We start from the raw sequence: 23,337 nt of genomic DNA, 5'->3' as shown, positions 1-23,337 counted from the left end.
CACAAACACACACACACCACTGCCTACGTCACACATTTGGTACACTTTTGAGACATTTCCATAAATATTTTTATAGGTAACCTATTTCAAAATAAAGTATTTCAATTGTATATGTACCAGAGTGAGGAAGAGAGCGCGAGGGACAGTCAGATGTTGCTATTACCTGCTAATGTTGTGTAGATAGTGACACATTCTATTACACAGTAATACACATTGAGTATACCAAACATTAGGAACACCTTTACCCTCAGAACAGCCTCAATACATTGGGGCATGGACTCTGCAAGGTGTCGAAAGTGTTCCACAGGGATGCTGGCCCATGTTGACTCCAATGCTTCCCACAGTTGGCTGGATGTCCTTTGGGTGGTGGACCATTCTTGATACACACGGGATGGCACACATACACAATCCATGTCTCAATTGTCTCCAGGCTTAAAAATCCTTCTTTAACTTGTCTCTTCCCCATCATCTACACTGATTGAAGTGGCTTTAACAAGTGACATCAATAAGGGATCATAGCTTTCAGCTGGATTCACCTAGTCAGTTGTCCATGGAAAGCGCAAGCGATCTTAATGTTTTGTATACTCAGTGTATATGTAGCTATACAGACAAGTTTTCATCACTCATTGTGTATTTATTCCTTGTTTTATTATTTTTCGAGTATTTCAATTTTTTCTCAGCATTTTTGGGAAGGGCCCGTGAGTGTTAGTCTATATCTGTTGTTTACGAAGCATGTGACAAATAAAATGTGATTTGATTTGTGTAATAGCCCAGAATACGTGATGTAGGCTAATGTGTTGCGTCAGACTAGCAATAGCCTACTGCTTTTAACGTGACGTCTTACAGAGCAGATAGGTGTGTTTGTGGGTGTGTGTGAGAGAGAGAGAGATGGGGCTGGGGGCACATAATTTCTGACCACATATGACTTTACGTACATATGCGACCAGATATGCCGCGTTCAAAACAACTGGGAACTCGGAAAAATACGAGATGAAATCATGATATCGGTGTTCTTCAGGTCGGAGCTCTAGAAAGAGTCCGATATTGCGCGTCACTCATTAGCCGTAAGACGCATTCTGGTGACAGATGGGCGTTGGGGGAGGGAGCTCTCAGCTTTACCTTTTAATCTACGTCCCGCCTATTTTACTTGACAAACTTTACTATTGGTCAGGGGTAACGCGAAGCGAGTGTCCTTGACGAACCCATTGGGTTGTACAAAAGTCAATCATCTGAAAAACGACTGTCGCACAGCACGTTCATTGGTCAAGCACTGAGCCAAGGGCAAGGTTGGGGTTCCACCCTCCTGCAGCAAATCACCGGTAGGCGTGTTTATGGAAGTTGCTGCAATGTGATTCGCTGTACAGCCATTTCAGTCTAAATCCCAGGTCTCTAATTGGCCTAACTTCTGCTCCTACGATTTCTGCCACTGAAGCACAACTGTGTAATTATGTGGCCTAGCATTAAGTAAAGCGACGGCTATTTAGATAGCTATGACATAGCGGGTGGATTAAAGCGCACGACATCGGTGTTGTAATCTTATATAAAAGTAGGGGAATACGCCTCCAACAAACCTTAGTTGTACCGGAAGAAAATGACTGTTATTCTCTGAAAATGCCTTCCTAATAATTTTCCAGGACGTAACGTTAGCTAGCGATTCAGTGGGAGAGATAGCCAGGCAGTTAATGTAACGTTAGATCGATTTCTCAATTCGTCGTGGGTATTAACGTTTTCTTTTTGTGGTTTTCTAATCCTATTTGTTTTGATATTGTGTTATTTACTCAACGTTTCGGAATTAGTTGTTAGTCAACGCAATACCGGGATACGTATTGCACTGGTAAGTCTCCCTAAATTATTTGAGCGTAAACGTCCCGTGCAAACAGGATTATTCGCTAGTTACCGATTCTGAGAACGCCAGTTAGCAAATGTTAGCATATTGAAGGCGTCGCAGCGGATCGGCCTGGAAGCAGGACATTTACCTTCAATGCAGATATTTAAAAGCTCGTCAACAAGACTGTATCGTTGTATATCAACAAATAGACGACATTACTTTTATTTTATTTGTAAAATAAGGTGAGAATGGTTGACAAACAGTTGACCTGTGTCTGCGTGCTCACTTGAGCTCTGCGTTGGATGCTGCGAAGATGATTCTTTCAGTAACATTCTGAGATTGTGACATTGTATCTTCTTCGAACCATCGATAGATGCAATTTAGCACAATGTAGCACAATTCACGGTTCTAGTATATTACGATGTTGCTAAGTTTACTGTATCGTGTTGAATCCCCTACTGAACCGGAAAAGGTGCTGTAAATCAACCTAATTTACATGCAACAGGTGCAACTGCTCACCTGATACACTATCTAGGCTCGTTTTGTAATGTCCCTAGGCGGTTATTTCGGTCTCAACATTGTCGGTATTTATAATATCAAGTCGGTCCCCATATTGTGGTAATGTTTCATTCAGTGCAGTGAGATCATGAATAGAATGAAATGGAGAGTACACAATTCTCCCCCCCCTCCATTTTATTACCACTAGTTAAGATTTAATGTTATGTAGGCCTACTGATGTGTTGTGCATCCCCCTTCACACTCTCTCTTTCTCCCTCCATCCTCTCCGTCCGTCTCCACCCCCCTTCTCTCCATCCCGCTCTCCTTCAGGGATGGACAATGCCCATACTAAGACGGTCGAGGAGGTGTTGGGGTATTTCTGTGTGAATGAGTCGACAGGCCTGAGCTGTGAACAGCTGAGGAAGAGCAAGGAGAGATGGGGCCCAAACGGTATGTCCTAGTTTGTGACCTAAATGACACTATTACCTATGTAATGCGCTGCTTTTGACCAGCGCCTATAGGACTCAGTTCACTATTTTTGACCAATGTAGGAAATAGGTGCCATTTGGGACACTGCCCTAACCCTTCACTCCTAATCCTTAACCCTTGACCCCTATTTCACCCTTAAATTAAATAAACGCCAGACTTTTACTCTCACCAGTATTCAATTGTTTCAATGATTATTATAAAGTAATGACACCCAAGTTAGGCCTATGTTTAGTAATGTGATGATGATATTGATGATGGCTGATAATAGCAATGTTATTACTATGTTTATAACAATCTCTTTCTCTCTTGATTTCTGAACTCCATGATGCAGAGTTACCGGCAGAAGAAGGTAAGATGTTTATTATCTCTCTCTGTTTGCTCTCTCTCTCTGTCCCCTGCATTTACATTCTTTCCATCTCTGTGTTTCCAGGGAAGTCACTATGGGAGCTGGTCCTGGAACAGTTTGAGGATCTGTTAGTTCGTATTCTTCTGCTGGCTGCCTGCATCTCCTTCGTAAGGACACACACACAAAGACAACCAGAACAAACACTATTGTAAATACTGTAACTTTACAGTAAATGGCTAAGTTACAGCCTACCCAAAGCCAGTCAGACATATGTTTATAGCTATTTCAATATGTTGTTCTGAGAATTACTATTCACTCTTTATATCCTCACAGTATTACCATCCATGTCACATACTCTCTTGGTTCTTGAAAACACATTCCTCTTTAACCTCTCTCTTCTCTCTCTCTTTTCTGACAGACTCTTGCCTGGTTCGAGGAAGGAGAGGGGACCATCACAGCCTTCGTGGAACCCTTCGTCATCCTCCTCATCCTCATCGCCAACGCTATCGTCGGGGTGTGGCAGGTAAAGTCAGTGTTTTGACATGTTGCAACAGTGCGTGTTCCTTCCTAAGTGTGTGTGTGTTCATGCATAAACAAGTTTATTCATGTCCGAGATGATGTGTGTTCATTCGCGTGTGTGTGATTCCAGGAGCGAAATGCTGAGAACGCGATCGAGGCGCTGAAGGAGTATGAGCCTGAGATGGGGAAGGTGTACCGACAGGACAGGAAGAGTGTCCAGAGGGTCCGGGCTAAGGACCTCGTACCTGGGGACATAGTGGAGGTGGCAGGTAGGCAGAACTACAAATCCCAGAGTCCTCTAGGGACCACAGTGTTCTACACTATAACTGATAACATTGTTGCGGTACTATAGCAGGTAGGCAGAAAAATCCCACCATCCTCTAGTCATGGGGCCCAAGTGTATTTTAGAAGAACAGCAACTCCAAAAAAACACACCTATGATATTGAGGTACTATAGCAGGTAGGAGAAAAGACTACAAGTTCTGTAACTCCTGAAAGGTCCCTAGTGTTCTATATATCATGCCTGGGGAGTAGAGATACAGCGAAGGTGGCAAGTGTGTAGGGGGAAACAAAAACTACAAATCCCATAACCATTTAGTAAATCCCATACCCAAAGTGTTCTATTATTGACCGAGTTGTTTAAACGTAAAAAAAAAAAATGTTTAGTTACCCTTGACATTTTTTTATCTGTATGGGTTGGATCTTAGCCCTCTTGCATCATCATGGAAATCAAAGAAGAAATGTTTTATGGGAAATTAACCTCTATGGGCTAGGTGGGACGCAAGCGTCCCACCCGTGGTGCACTCCATCAACAGCAGGTGCATTTCAAGAGCGGCAAATTTGAATCCAAATAAATGTCAAAATTCAAATTTTTCAAACATACAACTATTTTACACCCTTTGAAAGATAAACATCTCCTTAATCTAACCACGTTTTACGATTTCAAAAAGGTTTTACGGCGAAAGCATACATTTAGAGTATGTTAGGACAGTACATTTACAAGAGTTGTGTGTAATGTTTTGTCAATTCAAAGACAGGGTCACCAAAACCATAAAACCAGCTAAAATGATGCACTAACCTTTTACAATCTCCATCAGATGACACTCCTAGGACATTATGTTAGACAATGCATGCATTTTTAGTTCTATCAAGTTCATATTTATATCCAAAAACAGCGTTTTACTATGGCATTGATGTTGAGGAAATCGTTTTCCTCCAATAACCGGCAGTCAAGTCAGCGTCACAAATTAAATAATTAAAATTAGAAAACATTGGTAAAATATTATATTGTCATTTAAAGAATTATAGATTTACATCTCTTGAACGCAATCAACTTGCCAGATTTAAAAATAACCTTACTGGGAAATCACACTTTGCAATAATCTGAGCACTGCGCCCAGAAAAATACGCGTTGCGATACAGACTAGACGTCATGTTGGGGAGATCTAAAATCGAAAATACTATGTAAATAATCCATTACCTTTGATTCTCTTCATCAGATGTCACTTCCAGGTATCACAGGTCCATAACGAATGTAGTTTTGTTCAAAAAAGCTCATCATTTATGTCCAAAAATCTCCGTCTTGTTAGCACATGATCTAAGCCAGCCGGACTTCTCGTCATGAACGAGGGGAAAAAATATATTTACGTTCGTTCAAACATGTCAAACGTTGTTATAGCATAAATCATTAGGGCCTTTTTTTAACCAGAACATGAATAATATTCAAGGTGGACGAATGCATACTCTTTTATAACGTATTGGAACGAGGGTACCCAACATGAACTCGCGCGCCAGGTGTCTGATGGGCCATCATCGTTCCATGGCTCTTGTTCGGTCAGATCTCCCTCCAGAAGACTCAAAACACTTTGTAAAGGCTGGTGACATCTAGTGGATGCAATAGGAAGTGCCAAAATATTCCTCAGCCCCTGTGTTTTTCAATGGGATAGGTTTAAAGGTAATACAACACATCAGGTATCCACTTCCTGTCAGAAAATGTCTCAGGGTTTTGCCTGCCAAATGAGTTCTGTTATACTCACAGACACCATTCAAACAGTTTTAGAAAATTTAGGGTGTTTTCTATCCATATGTAATAAGTATATGCATATTCTAGTTACTGGGTAGGAGTGGTAACCAGATTAAATCGGGTATGTTTTTTTTATCCAGCCGTGTCAATACTGCCCCCTAGCCCTAACAGGTTAATCATTTAATCAAGGTGCTGTCAGTTGATGTGATATTCGAAGAGGACTACAATACCCAATATCCCTGCATCTTGATAAGCTCTGGGAATGAGGCCAGACGAGTTCAGCGACGCTAACCTTTCTTTTCCAAATATTTCCTCAAACTTTTTACAGATATCTGATTGAAAATGCAGTTTGGGGGTCAGTTTCACATTTCTGTGTGACTTTTAGCGACAACACAGTTCGAAGGGTTAAGACCGCCCCAATTGTCGAATCCTCAAGGCGCTCCGTTTCTATTCTTAGAGCTTCAAAGAAGTAACAGAGGAAATGGGGGTTGAGTGTGTTTTTTATTTGTGTGTGACTCAGAGAGATTCACAGTGGCGATGTTTGGCTTAAAGAGCATGGGAACTTTGTGACACCAATCACAGTTTACCAAGCGGAACACTGGGGGATGCGTCCCAAATGGCACCCTATTCCCTTTTATAGTGCGCTATTTTTGACCAGAGCTAAGGAATAGAGTGCCATTTGGGAATCATCCATGGAGGATTGTTAAAAAAACGTAACGCACTGTTTATCTCATCAATCATCACATCGCTGCCTGTCTGTCCCTCTGAGCCAATGATCTTGCTGGGTTTGAGATGTTTACCAATTAATTTGGTTGATTGACAGGTCATAAATAAATAAAACAGCAGTTATGTGGAAATAAGAGGATAATAGTCTATGGGCTTTAGTTTACTAAACTTATTTTTGCTATTTTCACAACCATAATTATCAACGCTGTTGCTGGCATGGGCGGTAAAGGGCTGGGTTTTAATGAATTAACAAGTTTAGGGTGTGTCGAGGCTTGGCCCTTCACTGGCCAATCAGAAACGTGCTCCATGGCGAAATATGTGGTTGCTTTAAGTTGTGTATTTACGGTCTTTTATGTATTGCCTTGGAATCAACTCCAATTCCAATGTTAGTCTGTTTATAGTTTGTTCAACAGCTTACAGAAACTTAATAACAAAATGTAGACCTATCCCATCTTTGCTAAATTCAGTATGTCAACTTGACCCTGTTTACATTCCACTTTGTTCTAAGAAATTGCATGGCTTCAATGTGGAAATATACACAAGTTGAAACAACTTGTTTTAAATACAGTAGCTGGACAAAGGTCCACTATAAAGGGAGAATGTCCGCTCACCTTTTTTAAACTGCTACCAAATATGTTTTATATACAATACCGTTCAAAAGTTTGGGGTCACTTAGAAATGTCCTTGTTTTTGAAAGAAGAGCACTTAAAAAAATTTTTTTGTCCATTTTAAAATAACATCAAATTGATCAGCAATACAGTGTAGACATTGTTAATGTTGTAAATAACTATTGCAGCTGGAAACGGCAGATTATTTTATGGAATATCTACATAGGCGTACAGAGGCCCATTATCAGCAACCATCACTCCTGTGTTCCAATGGCACGTTGTGTTAATCCAAGTTTATCATTTTAAAAGGCTAATTGATCATTAGAAAACCCTTTTTATTTTAGCACAGCTGACAACTCTTGTCCTGATTAAAGAAGCAATACAACTGGCCTTCTTTTGATTAGTTGAGTATCTGGAGCATCAGCATTTGTGGGTTCAATTACATGCTCAAAATGGCCTAGACACAAAGACCTTTCTTCTGAAACTCGTCAGACTATTCTTGTTCTGAGAAATGAAGGCTATTCCATGTGAGAAATTGCCAAGAAACTGAAGATCCCCTACAACGCTGGGTACTACTCCCTTCACAGAACAGCGCAAACTGGCTCTAACCAGAATAGAAAGAGGAGTGGGAGGCCCCGGTGCACAACTAAGCAAGAGGACAAGTACATTAGAGTGTCTAGTTTGAGAAACAGACTCCTCACAAATCCTCAACTGGCAGCTTCATTAAATAGTACCCGCAAAACACCAGTCTCAACCTCAACAGTGAAGATGTGACTCCGGGATGCTGGCCTTCTAGGTTCCTTTGTCCATGGTCTGTGTTCTTTTGCCCATCTTAATCTTTTATTTTTATTGGCCAGTCTGAGATATGGATTTTTCTTTGCAACTGCCTGGAAGGCCAGCGTCCCGGAGTTGCCTCTTCACTGTTGACGTTGAGACTGGTGTTTTGCGGGTACTATTTAATGAAGGTGCCAGTTGAGGACTTGTGAGGCGTCTGTTTGCTTACAGTTGACCGGGGCAGCTCTAGCAGAGCAGAAATTTGACAGACTGACTTGTTGGAAAGGTGGCATCCTATGACGGTGCCACGTTGAAAGTCACTGAGCTCTTCCGTATGGGCCATTCAACTGTCAATGTTTGTCTATGGAGATTGCATTGCTGTGTGCTCCATTTTTAAACTCCTGTCAGCAATGGGTGTGGCTGATCTAGCCAAATCCACTAATTTGAAGGGGTGTCCACATATTTCTGCAATGTAAGACTTGAACCATCACCTCCCCCATTCTGCCCCTTTTTCCCCCAGTGGGTGATAAAGTCCCAGCAGACATCCGGCTGACCTCCATCCGCTCCACCACACTGCGAGTGGACCAGTCCATCCTGACGGGGGAGTCTGTGTCGGTGATCAAACACACAGACCCAGTGCCTGACCCGCGAGCCGTCAACCAGGACAAGAAAAACATGCTGTTCTCTGTAAGTGGGAGAGGGAGTGTGTGTGTGTGTGGGGGGGTTTAGTTCATTATCTGATTAGGAATAGACCAGCCCAGCATGCTGGAGTAAGGCCTCAAGCCAAAAGGTGCACATTTGTTTGTGTAAGTGTAGAAGAGCGAGTGTGCGTTTTATTGATCTAATGGGAGATATGGCGTGAGAGAGGAACCAGAACTCAGGACCGTGTGTGCGTGCACTGGGATGCTTTGATGCGAGTGTTGAAGGTCTGACTCAACCATTTGTTGAATAAAACATCACTCGCATTGTTTGCACAGGACACATACAAAAACACAATATACTGCGTGATGTAATCTACTAAAGCGCTCCTAATACACTTCTGAAGAGGCAGGTGAACGAGCTTCAAGACCACTCAGTCTTCCAGGTTAATGTACTGATAGTGGAGCAATCGAACTGGACCATCGAGGGCTGTGTTGGTACTAGACCTACACCCACGTACTGATTCTGTTCTGTATATCACTAAGCGATACCGAATGTGCGAGATGCATGTCGTTGATCCCCACGCCACCTATATAGTCAAAACACAATTAGTGATTTATAATACATCTACCCTATGAGCACAAGACGTTGGAAACACTTTGTGGTTTAAATGTCTTTGACAAAATGTTGAAAATACAGTATCTATTTCTGGTTGAAAAGACGTCTTTCTGCTCTTGTGTTGACTGTGTAATCCATACATTTTCTCTGACTCGTTTTTCTATTTGATCTGGAAAAGTATGCTGCTTTACAGATCAAACTCATGTAGTAGTTAGTGTACCAACACATTGCTTTGTATCATTGTTGTTCCAGGGCACCAACATTGCGGCGGGCAGGGCTATAGGTGTGGTGGTAGCTACAGGGGTGCAGACTGAGATCGGGAAGATTCGTGACGAGATGGCTGCTACAGACCCAGAGAGAACACCGCTGCAGCAGAAACTGGACCAGTTTGGAGAACAGCTGTCCAAGGTACAAGGACTTTCCTTCTCTTCCCTCTTTCTTTCCCTCATTCCTTTTATTTTTGATCTGTCAGCTGTATTGTTCTTAACTGACTTGCCTAGTTAAATAACAAAAAATATATTTTTTTAAATTGTGAGTGGCAGTGCTGTGATTACAGGCTCTCTCTCTCCCTCCCTCTAGGTGATCACAGTGATCTGTGTGGCAGTTTGGGGTATCAACGTTGGCCATTTCAATGACCCGGTCCACGGTGGCAGCTGGCTCAGAGGGGCTGTCTACTACTTCAAGATCGCTGTGGCACTGGCTGTAGCTGCCATCCCTGAGGGTACGTGATGGGACCAACCACCTCTCTCTCTTCTCTCCTCTCTCTTTCCTCTCTCTCCTCTCTCTCTTTTCTTATCTCCTTCTCTGCCTCTGTGTGACACACACAAAGTAGAGCATGAGTCAATTCCATTCTATTCTGAGCAATTTAAACCAAAATGAATTCTCTCAAGACCGCTCCTCTCTGTGTCCATGTAGACTCTAACTCGATAAATAGATTGATCAGTGTACTTTAGTTACATGACTCGGAGGAACCATTATGGAACCATATATTTAACCCTGCTAACCGTCCCTTCACCCTATTCAATCTTGCCCCCCCCCCGCTGCAGGCCTACCCGCTGTGATCACCACCTGCCTGGCTCTGGGGACCAGACGCATGGCCCGGAAGAACGCCATCGTCCGCAGTCTGCCCTCTGTGGAGACCTTGGGCTGCACCTCGGTCATCTGCTCCGACAAGACTGGTACCCTCACCACCAACCAGATGTCTGTCCACCGGGTGAGAGGGGGAGGGAGGGAGGGGAAAAATGTAGATGGGAGAAGAGTAACCACTTGGGTTCCCTGGAGCTGACCTGAAATTGGAATGGTTTGGCATGTTGATTGACAGACACTCAGCCTGATGCTGACCTAACCTTACTGATTGTGACAATGAGTGTGTATTTTCTAACCCGGTCTGTCTGTATCTGCATGTGTGTGTAGATATTTGTTGTGGACAGTGTGTCAGGGGAGCAATGCGCCCTGAGTGAGTTTTCGGTGACTGGATCGACTTACGCCCCGGAAGGGGAAGTGTGAGTGCCTTTAACCTTTTAACCCTTAACTGATGATTGCCACGTTCAAGGTAACTGGGAACTCATGAACAAAACGAGCCCAGACTGGGAAAAATCGCTTTGAATGGTCATCCAACATGAAATTCCATGTCAGAAACTCTGGCATCTCTCTAGAGCTCCGAAATTCTGACCTGAAGATTAGGGACATCATGATCTGACCTCGTTTCTTTGTTCCCAGTTATCTTGAAAGCGCTAGATGTCATGACAAATCACTCATCCCCAATTTTACTAGGACTGTCTGAGCGGGGGGGAAACTGAAAACTAGCTGTTATTGGCAGAGGGGTTTGGAACTCTTTCTTATTGGTGTATTAACTAATTTTTACCGCCTGGTGATGTCACCAGGCAGGCCAAAACTCCATCCCACCAAAATAGGCTGAAATTTCAGGCAGTCTTGTCAAATGGACATGATAATTTTTCACAATTTCCATTTTATTCCAACCTCAGTGTGGAAATTTAAGATGCTGAGAAATGTTATCTTTCTAATATTTGGTTCCCCTCTACTACTTTCTTTCTCTGGTGTCCTTCTCCCCCTCTTCTGGCTTTTCACAATCCCTTACTTCTCACTCCATCTTTCCCCTTTCTCTCTTACACTCTCTCCCTCTTATCTCTCTCCATGTCATCTTCCATATCCACCCTTAACTCTCTTCTCCTTGTCCTTCTCTCTCTCTCCCCCAGGTATAAGGATGAGACGGTAGTGAAGTGTAGTCAATATGAGGGCCTGGTGGAGATGGCCTCCATCTGTGCTCTGTGTAACGACTCCTCTCTAGACTACAACGAGGTGAGAACAGCGCCAGCCTACTTTGCGCACTACACTGCACACCGTAACCACTGCACTGCACACCATGATACACACAAATGTCCATGGACAGACACTTCTTAGTTCTAGTCCTGGAGAGCTACTTTTTTTGTTCCAGTCCAGTAGCATCTGTTTGGAATAATACATTCAAATAATATCCTTGTTGACCCTTAACCTGTGGTTGTGTGTCCCAGTCTAAGGGTGTGTATGAGAAGGTAGGCGAAGCCACAGAGACGGCCCTGTGCTGTCTGGTGGAGAAGATGAACGTGTTCGACACAGACCTCCGAGGACTGTCCGCTGTCGAGAGAGCTACTGCCTGCTGCTCGGTGTGTGTGTGTGTCTGTAATATAAAAAATCTGTCTGTGTTTTTGAAAAAATCTCTGTGTACCATTTGAGATGTGCTGACCTAATTTACCTCCTGGCAGGATGATTGAATGATTTATGTCCTCTATCTCCCTCCCTCTATCCTCTCCATCAGGTGATTAAACAGTTGATGAGGAAGGAGTTGACGTTGGAGTTCTCTCGTGACAGGAAGTCCATGTCAGTGTTCTGTTCTCCCAACAAGCTCAGCCGCTCTGCCACTGGGGCCAAGATGTTTGTCAAGGTCAGCTCTCTCTCTCGCTCTCTCTCTCTCCGTTCTTTCTTGTCATTTCTGTTCCTTACGCGTTTCTTTCATCTGAGCTCTTTCTCTAACACTCTCTCCTCACTTTGTATCAACTTGTCGCCTCTCTCCCAGGGAGCTCCGGAGAGCGTGCTGGAGCGCTGCCGTTGGATCCGGGTGAACGGGGGCGCGCGGGTGCCCATGACACCAGCCGGGCGGGAGCAGCTCCAGGGGACCGTCAGGGAGTGGGCCACGGGGCGGGACACCCTCCGATGCCTCGCCATGGCGACCCGGGACTCGCCCCCTGAGATACGCTCCCTCAACCTGGAGAACTCGGCTACCTTCGCCGACTACGAGGTGAGTGATTTTTTTAGGATCATTTCATCCTTTGTGTTATTATGCACTTTTTATTCATCTCTTTTATTGCTTTTTGACTATAAAGTGTGTTGTGGATTTTTTAAAGGCACTTCAAATACAGTTTTATTTGATTAGCGTTAAATAAACAACAATGCCCCCCCCCCCCCCCCAGTCGGACCTGACCTTCGTGGGCTGCGTGGGGATGCTGGACCCCCCAGGAAGGAAGTACTTGGTGCGGTCCGCATGTGTCGACAGGCTGGCATCCGGGTCATCATGATCACAGGTATGACACGCCTCGCACCCACTCCCTCTGTTTGTTGTGTTGTGATACATGTTTGTTGGATGGGAAGACGCATAATCCAAGGGGATTCAATGAAGTCAACTGAACAGAATTTCTAGCCTCACACTCACCTACCTTAAAATGATATTGTAACGTGAAAGGCCGGGACGATACCAGCATTGGAATATGTTTTTCAATGGCAAAAAGGAATACACGATGCAGACAACTTTTTTTTTTGTCCTTTAAAAAGCTGCTGTATGTCAAATATTGTATGCTTTAGCTTGGAAAATGAAATAAATGTGACATTAGGGCTTTTTTCCTCTAAGTTAAATCCGTTTTGTTTACTTGGCACGACACTATCGAGTATCACGTTACTGGTATCGGCCCCGCCCTTATAACGCGGTTTCAAACCGTTTTACCTGCTGGGTGTCATCTCTCCATCTAACGTCTTACCTCTAAACTCACCCCCCCAGGTGACAACAAGGGCACGGCCATGTCCATCTGTCGTCGCGTGGGCATCATCACGGAGGAGGAGGAGGAGGCGGGCAGGGACGACCCGTTCTCAGGGGGCCTGACGGGGAGGGAGTTTGACGAGCTGCCCCCCCACCTCCAGAGGCAGGCCTGTCGTACCGGGCGCTGCTTTGCCCGTGTGGAACCCACGCACAAGAGCCGCATCGTGGAGTACCTACAGAGCCTCGATGACATCACAGCCATGGTGAGAGGGCTGTGTTTAGGGGGTTGGTGAACGTGTCTCTCGTTTGGCAGCAGCGTCCCTGTCTAGGTCTCTACTTTGTGACACTCAAAAAGGCATGTTTGCATTGTGTGGGGCCTTTCAATGCGTTTCCTCCCTGTTTTGACTCACCGCCTGTTCTTGCCCCCTCCCATCCCACTCTCCCCCAGACTGGTGATGGAGTAAATGACGCGCCAGCCCTGAAGAAGGCCGAGATCGGGATCGCCATGGGTTCAGGCACGGCTGTGGCCAAGTCCGCCTCCGAGATGATCTTAGCTGATGATAACTTCTCTACCATCGTAGCGGCTGTAGAAGAGGGCAGAGCCATCTACAACAACATGAAACAGTTCATACGATACCTCATCTCTTCCAACATAGGAGAGGTTGTCTGGTGAGGATAGGGGGATGAGAGGGATGGGTTAGAGGAGAGGAAGGGAAAGCCATCTATAACAAAACGGAACAGTTTATACTTAGAGGTTGTATGGTGTGGAGAGGGGGATGGAAACGGGGGAGGGAGAGAGGGTGGTGGGCTTATGGTTATAAATAAAGGGGAAGGATAACAGAACAGTGGTGCACATTTAGGAGAGGATTAGTTTTTAGGTCAGGTGACAATAGGGAGAAGGAAAATTTAAAAAGGAGAGATGGTTGAAGGGTTTAACTTGAGGGAAAATAGTGGTCTGGGACAGTGAGAGAGGATTTCTGAATTATTATGTTGTATCCCTCTCTCACCCTCTTCCCTCCAGTATTTTCATGACCGCTGCTCTGGGCATGCCCGAGGCCCTGATCCCAGTCCAGTTGCTGTGGGTCAACCTGGTGACAGACGGCTTCCCGGCCACTGCCCTGGGCTTCAACCCCCCTGACCTGGACATCATGTCCCGCCCCCCACGCTCCCCCAAGGAGCCACTCATCTCCGGATGGCTCTTCTGCAGATACCTCATTGTCGGATGTGAGTAAATCTAGTATATCTCGATCTATATCTATGGCAGATACCGCATTGTGAGGTTATAGATTATGAACAGACAGGGTTTTTGTATTTTGAACTTGTATACTTTGCAGAGGTAGCCTCGTGAGCACTTTGTGACAGATGTATTTGTAAACCACTAACATTTGGACGATTGATTGATTTTACGTCACAATATCAGCTGGGATTCTAGAATATACACATCTAACCTTTGACCTCTCTCTCAGGCTATGTGGGAGCAGCCACAGTAGGAGCGGCAGCCTGGTGGTTCATGGCAGCACACGACGGACCCAAACTCTCCTTCTACCAACTGGTAAGAACACGTCCCTCTCTTCTCTCACTTCTCTTACTTTACCGTCTCTAACCTCCGACCTCTCACTCCCTCCCCATCTCGCTCTTTTGTTGTTGTTGCTCTCTCTCTCTCTCTCCTCTCAGTCCCACTATCTCCAGTGCAGTGAAGGCCACGGGGAGTTTGCCGGGGTGCAGTGCTCGGTGTTCGAGTCTCCCTACCCCATGACCATGGCCCTGTCTGTGCTCGTTACCATAGAGATGTGTAACGCCCTCAACAGGTACGCTACTAAAACTGCAACTCCCAACGATTCCTTGCGGCACTTAGCATCGGTCATAGAGATCATTATTTATGACGCGACACAGAACAGGTTTAGTTCTCGTACGATAACATTTCTATTTATTAGTCACAGTACATTCTACATGTATGAATAGCAACTATAAAGTTCATTCAGTTCTGTTGCATTTGTTGTCCACCTTTTGCTCTTTTCAATCAGACATAAATGTTTAAGTCAAATTAAACAAAAAAAATGATCATGATATGCGTGATTATTCAATTGAGTACAGATTTATATCAGATTATTTAGTATAAGTGTGGATATTTTACTGACATCTGACTTTGTACTGATATCCAGAGTTCTGTTGTTAGTATCAATATTTTATTGGCATCTTTTGCGTTTGTACTGGTCCATCTCTGAGCGCTGCTGTGTGTGTCCTCAGTCTGTCGGAAAACCAGTCCTTGCTGAAAATGCCTCCTTGGTCCAACCCCTGGCTGGTGGGAGCTATCTGTCTCTCCATGGCGCTCCACTTCCTCATCCTCTACGTTGACCCCCTGCCTGTAAGTCTGTGTGTGTGTTTGTTCATCTGGCATAATTTTGTCAACAACAATAACATATTAGTCAAACACCTATTTTTCAGTGGCAATTGTCGTGACTATAACTGACTAAATAGACTCAAAAAAAATAAACTAAATGAAAATAAGTTTTCATTTCAGTTGACTAAAACGAGACCAGATGAAATCTCTGACTACTAAATGGACTGGAAAATAAATGTGGGAGAGCTTTTCAGCGACGTGCACAATTAATATTAGCAGCACAGATGCGCAGGGAAGGATGCCCCAGACCCGGCACAGTACACACAGCCTACATCCGCTGGTGAGCTGCAGGGGAGTTAGCGTTGAGTGTGAGCAGAGAGGGGCTCCGCTCTGGCTCCCCCTCCGATTATACACGTTGTGGTGGCGACTCTTGCTTCCCCGTAGCTAACCAGTCACCACCAGCCTTCTAGTTAATTACCCTTTGCCTGGTTAACTAGTATGGGCTATGTGGGACGCTAGCATCCCACCTGCGGGACACAGCCAGTGAAATAGCAGGGCGGCAAATTCAAAACAGCAATCTCATTCAAATTTCTCAAACATACAACTATTTTACACCATTTTAAAAATACACTTCTTCTTAATCCAACCATGTTGTCTGATTTCAAAAAGGCTTTACGGCGAAAGCAAAACATTAGATTGTTAGGACAGTGCCTAAAAAATAAAAGCCACACAGCCATTTTCCAAGCAAGGACAGGCGTCACAAAAACAGAAATACAGCTAAAATTAAGCACTAACCTTTGGTGATCTTCATCAGATGGCACTCATAGGACTTCATGTTACACAATACATGTATGTTTTGCTCGATAAAGTTAATATTTATATCCAAAAACCCCATTTTACATTGGCCCGTAATGTTCAGAAATGGTTTTCCTCCGAAAACTTCCGGTGAATGAGTACATCAATTTATAGAAATACTCATCATAAACGTTGATAAAATATTAAACTGTTATTCAAAGAATTATAGATAAACATCTCCTTAATGCAACTGCTGTGACAGATTTTCAAAAAAGCTTCACGGGGAAAGCACACTTTGCAATAATCTGAGTACTGCGCTCAGAAAAAGACATCAAGCAATACAGATACCCGCCATTTTGGAGTCATCTAAAATTATAAATATTCACTTAGCTTTGATCTTCATCAGAATGCACTCCTAGGAATCCCAGGTCCACAATAAATGTTGTTTTGTTCGATAAAGTCCATCATTTATGTCCTTTTTGTTAGTGCGTTCAGTAAGCTACTCCAAATGTAGGAAGCGCGGACAAAATTTCATGACGAAAAGTAAAAAAAAAAGTTATATTTACGTTCGTAGAAACATGTCAAATGATGTATAGCATCAATCTTTAGGGCCTTTTTAACATCAAAGTTCAATAATATTCCAACCGGACGATTCAAATGTCTTCAAAAATGTAATGGAACACAGCTACCTCTCACGTGAACGTGCGCAACTGAGGCCATGTCATTCTCTCGGTCATCACACTCCAGGAGGTCTTGTTCGCTCTCTGTTCACTGCAAAAGCCTGAAACAACGTTCTAAAGACTGTTGACATCTAGTGGAAGCCTTAGGGTTCATTTGCACTTCCTAAGTCACTGTGTACTGAATAGGCCCAGTCTTGAAAAACTACAAACCACTTCCTGGTTGGATTCTTTTCTCAGGTTTTTGCCTGCCATATGAGTTCTGTTATACTCACAGACATCATTCAAACAGTTTTAGAAACGTCAGTGTTTTCTATCCAAATCTACTAATAATATGCATATCCTACATTCTGAGCCCGACTAGTAGGCAGTTTAATTTCCGAATACTGCCCCCTGTCACTAAAAAGTTAAGAAACACAAGCTGCTTTATAAAATTAAAAGCAACTTTAATAGTAAAACAACAACCGGGCTATGCTTTTCTCCCTTGAGTAGGCTGTAGAAAAGAAGACACTTTTTGAAAAAAAAATGTCTTGCTCAACCCTCCCTCTTTTCCCACTAAATTTCATATACAGGTTCTGTAACCAACGTAGCCAAGCTTCCCTCTTTTCCCACTAAATTTCATATACAGGTTCTGTAACCAACGTAGCCAAGCTTCCCTCTTTTCCCACTAAATTTCATATACAGGTTCTGTAACCAACGTAGCCAAGCTTCCCTCTTTTCCCACTAAATTTCATATACAGGTTCTGTAACCAACGTAGCCAAGCTTCCCTCTTTTCCCACTAAATTTCATATACAGGTTCTGTAACCAACGTAGCCAAGCTTCCCTCTTTTCCCACTAAATTTCATATACAGGTTCTGTAACCAACGTAGCCAAGCTTCCCTCTTTTCCCACTAAATTTCATATACAGGTTCTGTAACCAACGTAGCCAAGCTTCCCTCTTTTCCCACTAAATTTCATATACAGGTTCTGTAACCAACGTAGCCAAGCCTCCCTCTTTTCCCACTAAATTTCATATACAGGTTCTGTAACCAACGTAGCCAAGCCTCCCTCTTTTCCCACTAAATTTCATATACAGGTTCTGTAACCAACGTAGCCAAGCCTCCCTCTTTTCGTCAGAATGACTTGATTATCCGTTCAAAAGACATGACCCATAATTCCGCCACTACATTTTTTTCTTCTTTCTGTCGTGCATTGGCAGGCCGCATGTCACATTCATAAAGCATATTGTGGGCCGTTCTAAAACTAGTTGACTAAATTCCGCATCCCACTACGCTATATCTGACTGGGTAACACGGACTCTGACTTCAGCCACTCGGACTTGAGCACAGGGGACTTGGGAATTGATTCGGACTCGAAGTTTAGTGACTCTACCACATCACTTGGCGAAACAGTCATTAGCTCCCATTCTACTTCTGAACATCAATGTGGCTGGGGCGTCTGGAACCTTGTTATCAATGGCAATGATGCAACCGCGTGATGGAGGTACAACCATACTACTTTGCGGCATCATCTGGCGATGGTGCTTCTCTCATTCCTTCTGTCTCTTGCTCTCTGCGTTTGTCTGTTTGTTTAGTGTGTAATATCTATGTAGGCTTAATTAGGAATTTACATGGCCAGATAATTCTTATAAACTTTTCTTTCAGGACCCTGTCTTTTCATAGATAATTCGTAAAAATCCAAATTACCTCAGATCTTCATTGTAAAGGGTTTAAACACTGTTTCCCCATGCTTGTTCAATGAACCATAAACAATTAATTAACATGCATCTGTGGAACGGTCGTTAAGACACTAACAGCTTACAGACGGTAGGCAATTAAGGTCACAGTTATGAAAACTTAGGACACTAAAGAGGCCTTTCTACTGACTCTGAAAAACACCAAAAGAAAGATGCCCAGGGTCCCTGCTCATCTGCGTGAACGTGCCTTAGGCATGCTGCAAGGAGGCATGAGGACTGCAGATGTGGCCAGGGCAATAAATTGCAATGTCCGTACTGTGAGACTCCTAAGACAGCGCTACTGGGAGACAGGATGGACAGCTGAACATCCTCGCAGTGGCAGACCACGTGTAACAACACCTACACAGGATCGGTACATCCGAACATCACACCTGTGGGACAGGTACAGGATGCTACAACAACTGCCCGAGTTACACCAGGAACGCACAATCCCTCCATCAGTGCTCAGAATGTCCGCAATAGGCTGAGAAAGGCTGGACTGAGGGCTTGTAGGCCTGTTGTAAGGCAAGTCCTCACCAGACATGGGCACAAACCCACCGTTGCTGGACCAGACAGGACTGGCAAAACGTGCTCTTCACTGACGAGTCGCGGTTTTGTCTCACCAGGGGTGATGGTTGGATTTGCATTTATCGTCGACGGAATGAGCGTTGCACAGAGGCCTGTATTTTGGAGCGGGATCGATTTGGAGGTGGAGGGTCCGTCATGGTCTGGGGCGGTATGTCACAGCATCATCGGACTGGGGTTGTTGTCATTGCAGGCAATCTCAACGCCGTGCGTTACAGGAAAGACATCCTCCCTCATGTGGTACCCTTCCTGCAGGCTCATCTTGACATGACCCTCCAGCATGACAATGCCACCAGCCATACGGCTCGTTCTGTGTGTGATTTCCTGCAAGAAAGGAATGTCAGTGTTCTGCCATGGCCAGCGAAGAGGCCGGATCTCAATCCCATTGAGCACGTCTGGGACCTGTTGGATCGGCGGGTGAGGGCTAGGGCCATTCCCCCCCCCCCCCCCAGAAATGTCCGGGAACTTGCAGGTGCCTTGGTGGAAGAGTGGGGTAAAATCTCTCAGCAAGAACTGGCAAATCTGGTGCAGTCCATGAGGAGGAGATGCACTGCAGTACTTAATGCAGCTGGTGGCCACACCAGATTACTGACTGTTACTTTTGATTTTGACCCCCCCCCCCACACCCAATTTGTTCAATATCTGTTAGTCACATGTCTGTGGAACTTGTTCAGTTTATGTCTCAGTTGTTGAATCTTATGTTCATACAAATATTTACACATGTTAAGTTTGCTGAAAACAAACGCAGTTGACAGTGAGGATGTTTTCTTTTTTTGCTGAGTTTATATAATAGTATTCTTATTTATGCTTTGTGGAAGAATATGATCTCATGCAGAAAAATATCTTGGTAGGACAAGGTTATGTATGTTTATATTTACTATAGGTTAATGAGGCAATACAAATGTGATGTGGCTAAAATGAAAGGACATTTTACTTGACCAAAATGGCCCATTGTTTTCATTATTTTGACAGACTAGACTAAATCATTATTCAAATGACAAAAATGGGACTAAGACTTTGAATAAAAAAAAGTGCCAAAATTACCTCTGCTGAACAGTGAAGTGTGTGTGTGTTACATTGTGCTCTCCGATATCTCATTGTCTAACCACCACTTGCCTTCTCTCTCCCTTCCCTTCTCTCCCATCTAGGTGGTGTTCCAGATCCGCCCACTGTCGTGGCCACAGTGGGTTGTAGTCCTCAAGATGTCCCTGCCCGTCATCTTCATGGACGAGGCCCTTAAGTTCCTGGCCCGGAACTGGATTGAGCCGGGTACCGACGTGGAGCGCCAGGAGGAGGAGCGGGAGCGCCGGCGGAGGGGTCAAGGGCCAGGGGGCATGACCGCCTCCGTAAGCAGGGCGTTCAAGGGCGTGTCCTGGTCGTTCGTTTTAATGTCGTTCCCTCTATTGGTCTGGATTTACAGCCTAGACTCTGATATTACTAACATGTTCTATGAGTGACGGGGAGAAGAGGGGGTGGGAGGGGTTTGGTGAATGAATGAAAGGGAAGGAACTATAAAATAAATAGGGGAGCAAGTTGAGGTGAAGATGGAGTGCAGGGAAAGAAAAATAAAAAAACACATTTTTGGAGGGATAAAGCCAGGGATGGAGGGATGAAAGGTGAACAATCTGAGATGGTGAGAGAAAGAGGGATACACAGGAAGTGAAGAGGAGGGAGCTGATATATCCTAGCTCAGCACGCTGACTTTTTTAATACGGCCCTGATTGTGAGGGATTTTACAAAACTCAAGGTCCTATTTAATCAAGCCTGGTTTAACGAGTTACCGGAATAGGTCTTGAGAATATCACTCCTCTTGTGCAGAAAGAACACACGTTTGGGTTCACGTAGCTCCTTGACAACATCATTTTTACAATGTGGGACAAACCAGAGAAGAAACGCAATTTTGTAGTTGATTCAAACAATCTTTCTGGCTGCTCAGAGTGAGTGTTTATTTTTTTCCAATTTAACTTCTCCCCAGAAAGCTTATTTGATTGAATATGGCTTTTGCTTGTGTCTTGAACTCTCTCCTGCATATTTATTCAATTTTGAAAGGTAAATTCCTGTCCATAGATGATTTCTAACATGAGATAGTACTTATTAATTTCATTCCAGTTTCTCTACCTGTAAGGTGACAGGTGGGAAGGTAGAGAGAAAGCGAGGGAGAGAGAAGCTTCTTCAGTCCAGTCTAGGGAATGGAGGGATGACTGGACGAAAAGCGAGAAAGGGAGAGCTGAAGAATCTTCCAGCATCAGTCAGACTGGCCACACACTGACATTCCAGCCAGCTTCAGAAATACAATCAATAATCAATTAACATTTGATTTAATTTAGATGTCATCAAACAGTGTCTAGAGAAGAGGACAGCAGAGTTACTTATTTAATGTGTATTTCCTAGGGTTATGGGCTGGCAAAGTTGAATTTTGAAAAGTAAAAGATTTTTCGTTCGTTTTCACTGCACTATTCATATTTATTAACGACACTGAATTGTGTTTTCTTTTTTTGATTTCTGTCAGATTTTTCTATGCCCAACTTCTTTGCTACAGAATGGATGTTGCTGCCATGTATGGTTCTGATAAGGAGACAAAGGGTATGATGCCATAAAGAGTAGCCAACCTTCTTTATCATCATGCATGTTTGAGATTGACTACTGGTACATTGCAGATGGACTGCTCAGAATCACTGATCTCCAAATCACCTTGCATTCTAAATAACTACTCATTATGTGATCAAGATTAGCGATTCTGTGCTGTGCCTTGCTCAAACACATCCTCCTCAAACAGGCTGACTGTTGATCTATACTAGAACTGTCCAGGTTGGGTAGTAATGGGCTTTAGGTGCAGGCTTGGCAACTTTTTACGTGACCAGATTCGTTCTGATGTCCTCCACACGATTTCAGCTTGGAACTGCGTCCTTAAAGTTATGTCACAATCCTCACGTAGGCCTAGAAGTAGTCGACTTGCCTCTCCGGAAGGCTCCAACATCTCTGACATTGTTTTCAGGCTGAGAAATTGCATCATATTTTAGCTAGGCTACTCTACCATTCTACTAGTTGACCCTGTGTGTTGATGGTCTTAACAGCCACTGTGACATCGCACCATGAACTAAAGGTACAAAGATGTGTCGTCTGCTTATGTGGACACCAATACCACTTCCCCTATAGTAGTGGGTTTGTTAGGGCTGGGAAAACTTTTGTATTTTATTTACTACACACCAAATTTGCTTACTCCCCCCCCCACCCCCCACCCCCAAGACTTGCAACATTGTTTTTAGTTATGATTTGATATAAGTACTACGGTAATTCGGATTAATTGTCGCTGTGGAATCTGTATTACCCCTACTGTGCTATTTTATTTTCTGAATGTAGTAAAGGGTGGGGGGGGGGGAGTTATTATTAAAATCATTAATAGGTGTAAGAATGAGAGGAGTGGAAAAGGGGGATTAGGGAGGAGAAGAGGGGCAGTCTGACAGGGTGGCTTTACAAAAGAAAGGGATGAGGGAGAGATGCTGAGAGAAGAGGTCTCTTTTCTTTCCATCTCTCTGTTTCCCTACTAGCATTCTGACTGTCTTCATCTGAAACCAATAAGCAAAATAATTATTAAACTAACGACTTCAAAGAAATACACATTGAGTGGAGTTATTGGAACTTTTTTAACATTTTCTTTTGACTGAATTAAAGTGGGAATGTATTTTGTTTATTGTAAATTGTTCCATTGCTGTCTGTCACATTACTGCTATTTCAAATATGGAAAATGCTTTATGGGATGAAAACAATAAAATTGTTAATTTAAATGTACGTTTCTGTGGTTGCTGATTTTACAGTTAGGGGTCAGAGCAGTGTAATGATATACATGGCTGTGGTTATTCTTCACATTGTAAAGCCATGGTGTGTCTCAATATGGCCCCTCACCATGTAGTCCAGGGTTTCCCAAACTCCTACATTGGGAAACCCTGATGTTGGCTAACCTCACCAGGAAAGACTTTATGCTGTTTGTTAGTGTATATATATTTTTATATCGCCGCAAGGTGGCGCAGTAGAGCAGGGTTTGAAGATTTGACAGCTGTGAAGTACCACTGACAACTGGGCGTACATGCGTAAATGGAAATTCGTTGCGGCGTGTGTGTGTGTGTGTGTG

At 43.8% G+C, this 23,337-nt stretch overlaps 1 pseudogene; it reads left to right on the top strand.

The window, feature by feature from the left end:
- Nucleotides 1-1,414: 1,414 nt before the first annotated feature.
- On the top strand, nt 1,415-22,993 carry LOC106609905 (sarcoplasmic/endoplasmic reticulum calcium ATPase 2-like; annotated as a pseudogene).
- Nucleotides 22,994-23,337: the final 344 nt, after the last annotated feature.

Source organism: Salmo salar, chromosome ssa08, assembly GCF_905237065.1.
Source record: "Salmo salar chromosome ssa08, Ssal_v3.1, whole genome shotgun sequence".
In the NCBI taxonomy this organism is placed as follows: Eukaryota; Metazoa; Chordata; class Actinopteri; order Salmoniformes; family Salmonidae; genus Salmo; species Salmo salar.
The sequence above is the reverse complement of the archived record's forward strand: the minus strand, read 5'-3'. Positions and strand labels throughout refer to the sequence as shown.